Source organism: Pinus tabuliformis, chromosome 7 (assembly GCF_031772625.1).
Source record: "Pinus tabuliformis cultivar Carrire ecotype Pingquan chromosome 7, CPIR1, whole genome shotgun sequence".
Taxonomy (NCBI): Eukaryota; Viridiplantae; Streptophyta; class Pinopsida; order Pinales; family Pinaceae; genus Pinus; species Pinus tabuliformis.
The window spans coordinates 343,571,645-343,583,951 of NC_142293.1; positions in this window are offsets into that span (position 1 = coordinate 343,571,645).

The following is a 12,307-nucleotide window of genomic DNA, read 5'->3' on the forward strand; positions in this document are numbered from 1 at the left end:
GATCAGTGTGAGTGAACAATGTTACACTTGGTAACAATAGGATCACCCAGGAGAAACTGCATAAGGAAATATGAGGTTTGGAGGGTAGAGGAGATGGTTTGTGAGAAGCCTTGTTTACTTGTGAGCATCCAGGGGGATTGTACTGAGAGTTGGCTAGCTGTGAGAGCTAAGGCTTTGGGTAATTCTGATATATTTCCACCTTGTATGATAGTATAGATAGTGGGGTTTTTAGCTAAGGCTTTCCCCTAAGTATTTTCTGTGTTTCATGTGCATTGATTCTTGTTCTTATGGTTATATGTGTTCAACTCTGATTCAGCTAGATATTTAAGCTTTTGCAAGTTTGATAGTAGAACTAGATTATAGTATTTTTCTTTGGTATATTGCATTATCGAGTTAATCTACATTCAGATTTTCTATGGCTTGAGACTCGAGTATGACTTGGATGGCAGCTCAAATTACATAGCATGGAAAGATCGCATGGAGGTTGTATTAGAAGACAATGGCTTGAAGGATTTCAATGATTAAGAAATCTCAAAGCCATGTTCAACTAATGCACAAGAGTTGGCTGAGTGGAAGAAGTGTGTGGCGAGGGCGAGACAGATCATCCTTGAGGGAGTTTGAGACCATATTGTCTCGAGTCTCCATGGGAAGGATACTCGATATTCAATGTGGAAGACATTGAAGGAAATCTACCAGAACAGTAGTGACTAGAGGAAATTGGCGCTCAAGGATAAGCTTCGAAGAACCAAGATGGAGAACGTCGATACTATTTCCACATATCTAAACAAGCTCACCATTTGTAGAGATGAGCTTAGCAGTGTAGGAATAACTACTACCGATGATTTTATGGTAAGCCTCACTCTCCTTGGCCTTCCTAAGAGCTTGAATAGCTACCAGGACTCTATGAATGGAAGGGAGAAACTACTAGATTAGGAATGACTGTGATCAGATCTCATGCAAGAGGAGATCAGGAGGAGCACATGAGATGGTTCTTCATCCAAGGATGATGATGAAGGAAATCTGGCCTTAGCAAGTAAGGAAATGAAAGGGAAGGAAAAGGATTCTCATTCCAAATCGAATTCTTCTAATGGAGGGAAGAAAGTTCACGAGTCTAAAGTGAGATGCTTTAATTGTCATGAGATGGGTCATTATGCGACTAATTTCCCATCGAAGAAGTCTAAGAAGGGATCCTCGGAAGGATCTAAAGGTGAGGCATTAGCTTCTTAGTTCGAGATGGACTTTAGCCTCATCGCATGCATGCTATCATTGATGATGGGTTGTGGTTGGTATCTTGACAGTGGAGCCTCAGTCCACATGACCGATGATAAATGTTTATTTAGTACCTTAGAGGAGAAAGACCTCAAAATGCACATAGAGATGGGTGACGATGAAAGGTATAGTGTTTCAGGAGTGGTAATGGTTTCTTTTTAGAGGAAGCATGGAGCTCTTATCACCTTGACAGATGTGAAGTATGTCCCTGGACTAAAGAAGAATTTGGTATCGATCACAATGTTGGAGGAAAAAGGCTATGATGTTTTCTTTAGTAAGGGAAAGGTTTTCCTTAGACACATCACCATGGGACACGTGAAATAGATCGGTTCATGAGTTAAGAACCTGTATGCTCTTGAGGTTCAAGATGCATGCAAAGCATTGAGGAGCAAGGAAAATGTTAGAGACTTGGTGGTTGAGAGGGAGAGTAAATTACCTCTCAACATACAACCCCAAAAGAAGTCTCAGACAATTGTGGAGGAGCCAAAATTGGAGATGCTGAGAGGAGACTGAGTGGAGGCCTCCACTAATGTAGAGACCTCCAGTAGGGGGAAATTTCAAGCCAAGTTAGCAGAGGGATCACATGCATCCATACCTCTAGGTGTGAGGTGGGACGATGTGAAGTAATAGTCCCAAGAAGACTGAAATTGGGCAGGGTCTATTGAGAGGTTTTATCTCATGGATCGTACCTTGCTATGGGAGCCCAAATTACATAGTAGTGGGAGGAATCAGTGGGATTGATGCAGTCAGAGATCAAAGTGATAGAGGCTAGAGCAGTTAGATACTGAAGAGTGCAGAGAAGGATTGACATCAATACAAAAAGGTTGAGTCAATAGAGGCACATAGTTTGCAGTCGATAGAGGCAATATCAGTTAGAAACTTTGATGACAGATGCATCATACTGATTCAGGTTGGTCATTTTTGTTATTTTTTCTAGAGTTTCTAGAGCAACAACACTAGAGAGAAGTGTTGCATGCATAACATTATGAAGTTTCACGATCGAGATCGAGTTGAATTCCTTTCTTGTTGAGAGGGAGTGTTGAAAATAGCAACAGGAAATGATAAAAATAGAATTCAGTATATTCCAATTTTCATTTGTCCTTGAATTAAAATTGTGAATTGAATTTGAATTTAGTCTCACCAGCTGCTTGGAAATAATTAATGAATTCATTATGGATTAATTAGTTGGAGAAATTCATGTTAGAAGTCTTTCTGAAGTCAAGAAATAGTTATCCGTTAAATTAAGGAGATTATCCCTTAATTAAGTGGATAAGATTGAGTTATATTTGAGTTGTAATTAGTTAGCTCAGTTTACTGAGTTAAGTGAAGTTAAATTAGTTCCAAACTATTTGAGGAACTAATTATGAGTTATCAGTCAGTTGATGCATGCATGCAGTCAACAAGTGTACTCCAGATAACTGAAGATTCTCTCATCAAAAACTCATGCATGTTTATTCTAAGAAAGACCCAGTTGAGCTAATGTCAAGGACATGTTACTATCAATTGCATGTGTTTTCCTATAAGGAAACTCGTCCATACAGTCAAGGTAAGGTTCCTTGAGGATTGCACAGTTTTACAGGGTGTGAGATGAATGTGAGTGATCAGTGTTACGCTTGGTAACAGTAGGATCACCCAGGAGAAACTGCGCAAGGAAATAGGAGGCTTGGAGGGCAGAGAAGAAGTTTTGTTAGAAGCCTTGTTTGCCTATGAGCATCCAGGAGGATTGTACTGAGAGATGGCTAGCTGTGAGAGCTAAGGCTTTGGCTAATTCTGATATATTTCCACATTGTATGATAATAGAGATAGTGGGGTTTTTAGCTGAGGCTTTCCCCTGATTATTTTCTATCTTTCATGTGCATTGATTCTTCTTCTTATGGTTATATGTGTTCATCTCTGATTCAGCTAGATCTTTAAGCTTCTGCAAGTTTGATAGTAGAAGTAGATTATAGTATTTTTCTTTGGTATATTGCATTATCAAGTTAATCTACAGTCATATTTTCTACATAGATCGCGGAGGTAGATTTGTAGAGAATTTATAGGAATTTCTATATTTTTTACCATGTTTGACTACGAGAGATTCACTCACATGGTTAGATTCGTACCACAGATTGAGAGATGGACATCAAGACCCTCGATCTGGTTTCATCCATCCAAGTTGCATGGAGTTATTAAATATTCATGATTGGAAAGATAGATCCATTTATGGTTGAGTCCATGCTATGTCTTCTATTGACATGGATCTTTAGATGTATTTCAATACCAGTTTTTTGAGACATTTAGGCTTTGAGTATGGGAATTCCTACCTCAACGATGATTTTATATTGCATTGTAATGTTTGATTGATTTTTTCATGTCTCCTACTACAACCTCTAACCTGAACCTTGGCATGATAAAGCACTTCAGTCATCAAACATCTCTTATAACTTTGGACTTTAGGTGGAAATGTGTTACACGTCATTTTGTCGCATTGGGAAAATCACTGCCAGTTTGGATCATTCGTTATCCATCAAAGTGTTCAAAAGCATCCCCCCGCAACACTAAAATCTAAAAAATCCCAAAGAGAATGAAATTCTTGCATCTCGAGGCCCAAAACCTATTTTTGAGTTCCTGTACAGTTCCCTAGTCAATTTCTGTGCATACAAAAAGAGACCATTGGAATGTGTGGAAAAGTGTGCTTTGTCTTACACTGTTTCCTATGCACATGACTCGACACAAGTAAAAAATAAAAAGTAAAGTATACAAGCTTTGTTAGTCAAATCTTTCCCAACTAACAACTTTGAATTTATAAGTACTCAAGCCTAATCCCTCCCATCATGGAGCTACTTCCCTCTGTTTTTGGATCCCCTATCCCACCATTTGTGGATCTCATCCCTTAGGAAGATGATCCCAAACCTCCTCCTCTTGGCCTATAAATCAAGCACGGGCAGAGGAATTGGGAGGACCATTGAAGGTAGGCTTATGTTGTAGAAATAGGCTAGAAGGCTTTTCATCCAAGGAGAAGGTTGGATATTGTGGGAGTAGGCTTGTAACATCAAGGCTTTGAGGTTATAAGTTTGTTCACTATTTTATCCAATAAAAAGAAACCGTTCTTTCCTAATCATGTCTATTTTGATATCATTTGTGAGATTGTTTGATCACTCACATAGGTTATGATTGGTTATTGATTCAATTTATTATATATTCTTATTTTAGTATTCCATTTATATTTCATTCTATACACTAGATGCTTTGATCCTTTGTGTGTTTCTGTCTATTGATATATCCTTTGAAACATCATGGATAAGTTGTGGAAAGCACTGGAATGGTCTATAAATCATCAAGGAGAAGTTAATTTTCCAAGGCACTAAAAGGAATTCAACAAGAATTTTGTTAAACCAATAAGTGATCCCTCGCATATTACTTCTTTCAATCAATTTTAAGCTAAGGAAAGGTAGTAGTTCTTTTCTTGTTTTTTACTAGACTTAATTTCAGATCTAGGGAGATCCATCTTGTCAACAAGTGGGATTAGTATGCCTAAAAAAGTGGCGAGTTCGTTGGGGAATGTCTCGTTATACACCATCTCCTTGTTTTTAATTTTGATCCTTTTTTCATATCCCTCTCTTAGTGCTTAAAATATATTGAAAGTTTGGATTTCTTGATTTGTTTGACTTATTTTTATTTTCATTTTTTAAATTCCCATTGTGAGCGCTTTGTATTTATACACAGATCATACTTGTGCACACTTATCCATTAGCAACAGTGCGTATGTGCAATGGATTGAACTATTTCTTGTGGACATACCTGGGATTTTAGAAAATATAAGCTTTTTCATTGTTGAAAATTGAATCCATGAAATTTTGATTGATGTGTTTAGTTAGAATTGTTTACCTTTTGGAAATATCCTCCTTATTTTCATTTTACTTTTTGGGTTTCCTTTTTGAATAATTATTTACTTTTTAAAATTAGGGTTCTAATTTTGATCTAGTCAATTGTGAATTAATCAACGGAAGGACTAGTCATTGCCGAGATAGTTTGAGTCTGTCCTTTTCTATGTCAAAGCATCATATTAAGTACCTCTTTTTTCTCAATTGCAAAGTGTCATTAGTATTAGGAAACTTTAGGGTTTCTCAAGAGACCACTTGTGATTGGGATTTTGGGTTTTTTCGAAAGTGATTAATGATTATTTCTCTCTATAAGACAACACAATATGCTCCTTACAATGGTTTTCGACTCATTACATCGAATTGAAATTATAGCTTGTGTATGTTGAAGGAAGAATTCATTGTATGTTGAAGGAATAATGCATTGATTGATAAGATCAAAATTTTTCTTCTTGTAACTTATATTTTGAGGAATTTAGGTTGCATTTCATGAAGAGGAGACAAGAGTCGTGTATTTTTTATTTTGTTTGATGTGTATTTTGAAAATGATTCATTGAGTCTTGTGTTTTTGGAAAATTTAATGAAACCTCTTCCCTTATTTTGGTTACAATTCATCAAAATCAAAATATCACAATATCATGTTCGATTGCATTAGGTTTTTCATCAAGTCATAACACAATCAATTTCACATCCATTTACCCATTGAGTAAATAAAAACTTTAAAAAATATCGTTAATAAAATCAATTTATAAATTTATATTATTTTAGGGCTCTTTTACACCTACATTAGATCAGGTTGTAGGGCTTTGGAATAGGGAAGTGATTTAAATTTCCAAAGCTACAAACAAACACTAGCATCCTATGATAGGGAGTAAATCCATTTTCTGTAATTTGGCTCTGGGAAGCTCCACTTACAAAGGAGTTAGGCAAAAGATCATGTCGGAACCAGTGGAGTGATCGACCCCACTTCATTGGTTATGATAGAGTGATTTAAACATATAAAAAATGGTTCTGAAAGGTACTTGGATGTCACTTGGAAGTAAACCTCAAATTAACCATGTTGAGTAACTTTAAAGGGGATTGAGCTTTGTTACTCTGCCCTTGCATGTAAGTTCGATCCATGGATGTCCCCCCACATTAAATTGTTTTAAGTGGTAACGTTAGAGGCCATAATATTAGGGTGATTACCTAAGGTGATGGCAAAGGGGAAGTCTCTATTGTACCTAGAACAAATATTGGCTAGACTCACTTGGACCTTTTCGGAGGGTATTCTTCATTCAAGATGGTGTTAGCGCTTGGAATTCACCTAGGCTGAGATAGACAAACTCTCAAGGCTACATCAAACCATTTCACCTTGTAGCTAGCCCTACGAGGTATGAGAAGGCTCTCTCGGGTCAGATTCGATAGATCTTTCAATATGATTAGGCTGACCAATTAATAATAAAGATTTTAGGCTAGTAAATTGATAAGGGGGTTGATTTAATGATTTTTGGGGTTTTTGGTGGCAATTGGTGGAAGTGCAATTCAAGGTGCAAGGTAGGAATGAGTGCTGATGCCTTAATTTGAGATGGATGATCAGAGATGATAGAGGAGAAGCTAAAGAGGGCAAACACACAATTCGAATCCTCTCTAGACAGTAGAAAACATTAAAATTGAACAAACTAAAAAGCTGAGCATGTCAAAACATGAGTTCAAACTTTACCACTTCATCTGTCCAATTTAGAAGCATAAGAGAGATGTGAAACACATAAACAAACTTACAAGAACATGTAGAGAATACACCATCAACAATCAGATCCACAAGAATCCTCAAAGATGTCTGTAAAACCCTGGCTTTCCTTGCCTTCAATTGCAGAAATAGATGCACAATATACAATAAAGCTTCCTTACACAAGAGTCCAACCATAGTCAAAACAATGTTTTTTGACCAAAAATGTGAATTCTGGCAAATCTGGAAGTTCTGGTCGCGCCCCTGGAAGTTCTGGTCGTGCCCCTTCATAGCTGTTTTTGAGTGGGTTCCACTAATCCAAATCAGGTGCAAGATGGCTCATTGGAAAGCTTGGCCTGTCTACTTTCCATCCCAAGTAGAATTTCGGAATTTGGTGTTGATTTGACCCCTCAAAAACCATTTCTCCCAAGGTCACTTTCTGCAACTCAAAAAGTGGGCAGAAAGTCATTTTTTTGATGTATTTTGAGCTTTTGGAGGCTCAAAACTCAAAATCAGGCTTCTCCCAAGCATTGGTAATTTTTATTTTTGCATGCCCTTTCCAAAAATGCCAAGTTTTCAAAATTACGAGGAGTCCTCCAAAATGGTCTCACCCGGGGTGAGACCAAACCGTGGGCAAAACCTGTAATTTTACCAAAAATTTCCAAAATGCTCCAAAATTCTCAAAATTTTCACATTTTGATGCTAGATCAAGGCTGATCAGTACCATGATGAGTGAGAGATGCCTCAGCCAAGATGCGGAGTGGATTTGTCCTTTTCTTCTTCTTCGGGGCCTCTGACAGCTTCCTTTGGAGAATTTTCATTTTTGCCTTGCGAACATGTAACCTCTATGATGAACACCTTTGCCACCCTTACGAGGCCTCTGCTGTGTCTCAACCTCTGTAGAAGAAGACCGGTCATCACCTTGCTCATTAGTCTCAGTGGTTGACATGGTGTTATTGAGCAAGGTGGAATAAACAAGTCAAATTGACCACTGCCCTGCCTGCAAAATGCTGTGAAGTATGCTGTTTTCAAGGGGAAACATCATGAGGGAAATGTTAGGGGAGGGAATTTACATATAGGAAAGGGAAAAATATATACATAAACAGGGAATTCTGAAGAAAAAACATCACATAATGCTAAACATGTCATTCCATCTCTCACCATTTGCAAATCAATACTTTATTTAGGGAAACTGTGATTTTTTAATCACCAAGGGAAAGGACAATGAAAATCATCATGATGGAGGGGAGGATGTCATAAGCATAGGGGGATAAGGCAGCATCATCTATATACAAGTAACAGGCAGCTCATTTCAATTTGTTTTGAATGTCATTGAGGAGCATACTCTGTTTTTCATAATTTCAAAATGACCATTTGATGCTTTGGGAAACAGGGATTTAGGGTTTCTGATTGTAAGAGGAAGGGAAGGGGTTGTTGTGATCATTTTACAGTGGAAGGGAGAGGGGATTGTATCATAGGAATGAGGGAAAATAGAGGATATTAGGGATTAGGTTTAGGGGGGATAATGGAACCCATCAACAAAGTCTGCTGCCAATCAATTTTTGTAACAGCAATTCATTTAAAACAGAGGCAGCCTTATTTTTTCATTTGCCATGAGTAATTAGGGTTTTACTGTGTGATTTGATCATAGGGAGGGATATTCAATTGCCTAGGGAGTTTAACTGAAGGGACAAGCAATTGAATTAGGGTTTTAATGAAGGGAAGGGTAGGAAAACAGAGTTTGAGGTTAGGGAAATATACCATGTTCTTATGCAAACCTTACCACAGCAAAATGTTCATTTTGACAACATGTACAGCTGTATATTGTTAACTTTGTCATGACAGCCACCTAGTTACCTTGCCTCTGATTTTTACACAGCAATATGTCTCTTTTGCTCTTGTCTTGTCTAGGCTATGCATAGTGATATTACTCTGTTTTTTGTGATATTCATATGCATGCATTTGCCATCATATTCCTTTTTCTTTTCACAATGTTTCTTTTTCATTTTGCTGTGTTTTTTATACATAAATTTGTTGTGTGACAAAGTGTTAGGGTTTGAGTAGGATGCATGGGAGAAATTAGGATTTGAAATAGGGTTTAGGAGGGGTTAGGGTTTTTAGGAAATTGGGATGGGGTCTAGCATTAATTTGCAAATGAGATCAATGAAAATGACACTCTAACACATGTGAATTTATAATGGGAAACTAATGGAAGGGAATAAAGGAAAAATTACCTTGAAAAACAAACAATACAACCTAACATAAGCTTGCAAAGACATCAAGTCACTTAACCTATTTTTCATTAATTTCTTGCATGATAAAATGACCATAACCCTCCTTATTCATCCATGGCATGATTATAAACATCATAAGGGAAGCATACCTTGAAGAAATCCGAGCAAATTTGAAAGAAAATTGAAGTTTGGGTGAGTTTTTGTGAAGGCAGACCAAATGGTCGCGCACCACCCTGGAATGGTCGCGCACCACCCTGGAATGGTCGCGCACCATTGGAATGGTCGCGCCCGTGTATTTTAACACAGCGCACTGCCCTCCATTTGGTCGCGCACCACCCAGGTGGTCGCGCACCTCCCCAGAATGGTCGCGCACCACTCCAAGCCCTGAAACTGCAGAAACTTTGCTAAAATCGCCTTTCAATCTCTCTTACTCGTATTCTCTTGCCTTTAAATGCATTATGATGACCTCCAAGGAGGGAATTTACCTTTATAAGCTCATATTTAAACAAATTTAACTCAAAAACTCACTTTATAATGTCTTGACTTTTGCATTTCTCTTTAACACTGTTTTAGAGTCTTTTTGTCCTGAAATGAGCCTTTTGACGCATTTGACTCCGTTCTTTTTGCAGGTTGACCATCTGATGGACTGTGGTGAAGGAACCAGGGCTGTTGCCGGCACTTTTGCAAACTTTCGAAAATTTCTTTATTTTTACAAATTTGGCATGACCTTGGACTTAAAATTTTTTAAATCCAAGGCATAAAATGAGTTGTAGCTGATGAAAATAATAATGAAACATATGTACATACCTCCTTCTGACTTGCTGGGCACTCACTGAACTTGAACTCATGACCTTGCAGTGATTTTGACTCAGAATCCTAGACCTAAGACCTGGGACCTCAAGACAAGAATAAAAACAAACATGACTCAATTTCATTGTGGTATGACCTGATCCAGCAAAGCCAAGAAGGGAACAAAGACCAGCTCCTCCATTCAGTGTTATGGCATGCCTAGTGGGATGCAAAACTGACACTGATGAGACACCTATAAATGCATATGCAAAGAGTTATTGATCACTGATGGAGGGCTCAAGACCGACACTAACAGATGGCATAAGTGAAGATTACTTGCACTAGATCATGTACATTAAGCAGGTTGTAAGCATAAGTGGCTCCACTTGATCTATATTTAGCCACTTTTCACATTGCTATCTGCAATGTTGGGTTTCATCACGAACTAGTGATTTCCTTGTGAAAATCTTATTTGCATGGTTTGATTCCTTAGATTTACTAGCGAATGTTATTTTCTTGTTTTTACTTTTTACAGACCTTAGGTGTGGATTGTGATCTTGAATTGTTAATATTGATAATAAATTTATTTAAGATGAATCTAATGATAAAAACTCCGAAATTTACTGATATAGAACCCCCTTTTAATGGTAATCCTAGTCCTCTCCCTGACTTTGCAAATTGCGGTCCTCCTTATATGGCTAAGTTGTCACTTCCCAGATTCATGATAGGTTTACTGGTGTCGCTATTTTCAACTTATTTAATGCAAAATACCCAAAATATTCCACCTTAGCCAATTCTTTCACCTCAACTGAGTTCAACATATCAATATTACCAACCTCATGTTGACCCTTTACCTTCTTCACCCAACATTTCCTCCTCCATTTCTACTTCTTCGCTTAGTAAAAGCCTTGACTATGGTAACCATGTGACCAAGAAGAAGAATAAAGGGAAGATAAATAAGAAGCAAGATAAGAAATATGTCAACCAACCAATCATGGTTGTAGGTATTGGTAATGTTGACGAAACTTCCCAGATGCATCTCAAGCCTAGATGCCCTTGCAATATTTGTAAGGGTGACCATTTCCTTATCTATTGTCCCAGTATTCCTAAGGTCTTGGAAGTATGGTCAAAAAATTATTATCGACTTATTTTTGATCCCTCAATTAATGATTGTGAGGTTCCTGCGAAAAAGGGTAAAGTTAGGTTTCCTTGTAGGTTATGCAAAGGGATTCATCATAGTCACCTTTTCCCTCATATAGACGAAGCCTCAAAATCATTGGAAAAATTACTATTTAACATCAACAACTTCCTGCTGGTTACCAAAAACTTTCTCCCAACCTACCGTAAATTAACAAAATTAATTGATCTATTTCCAAGTACAATTGATCTCACTCTTCCATTCGAAAGTGAAACACATATCACTCAGGTTGATGAACCATTGGTTGATCAAGTGCTCAACTTGATTCCATCTCTAGTTTATTCCAACCTCACTTTAAAGAGTGAAATTAATACTGTTGAGGTTCTTATTGTTACCTCATATTCTTCTACACATGGGGGAATTTCACCTATTTCCATTCAATCCCCTCCAAGTAATGAGACTATTTCGTTTGATTGGAATAGATTGACAAAGCCTTGTCTTCCTTCTTCCACCTCTTTCCAAGTAATTGTGAAAGTGTATGGTAAGAATGTGTGTCACTTAAATGTCGATGAAGGTGCTTCTATCAATATTTTATCCTCATCTTCTTGTTAATATTTGGGTTCTCCTCAGCTTGTGCCTATTACACGGAATATTTTGGCTTTTAACAGGACCATCGACGAACCTTTAAGGATCCTTCGTTAGTTAATATTTACTCTAGAAGGAAATATTGTCTGTATTGATCTTATGACATTCCAAGGTCCCTTGGATTTCAAATTTCTCCTTTTGGGACACTATGTCTATGCCAAGAAAGTTGTCATGTCCACACTCTTTCGAGCGATGACTTTCCCTGACAGTGGAAACATTGTGACAATTGACTAGCTTTTGTTTGTTGGTATTCATTTGAATGCCTTCCATATGACATCCCTTAATTTTCCTTAGATGCAAGTGGTATCTACCCCACCATGGGTTAATTATGTGGCAACTAGTCCCATGTTTTCAATTACCGATGCAAGTGAGCCTCTCACTATTTTCTTGACTTCTTATGACTTAGATTTGGTAATTGGCATAGGGAACCCTGTGAGGGAATTTAAAATTGATTTTCTTTTCCCTTTTGATTATCTCCACATGTCTTCTTTCCAGAGAGATATTCTCCCTTCTAATCAAAATCTCTTTGAAGCCATGGTCGGGAAGTATCCCTTGGCATGTGTTTCTTCAAAATGAGATCCATCATCCAAATCCTTAGGAGGATGGTCCTTTTACTGTGTCAACCTCATTAAAAAATGAAATAGTTTCTTACGTGCATAGTTAA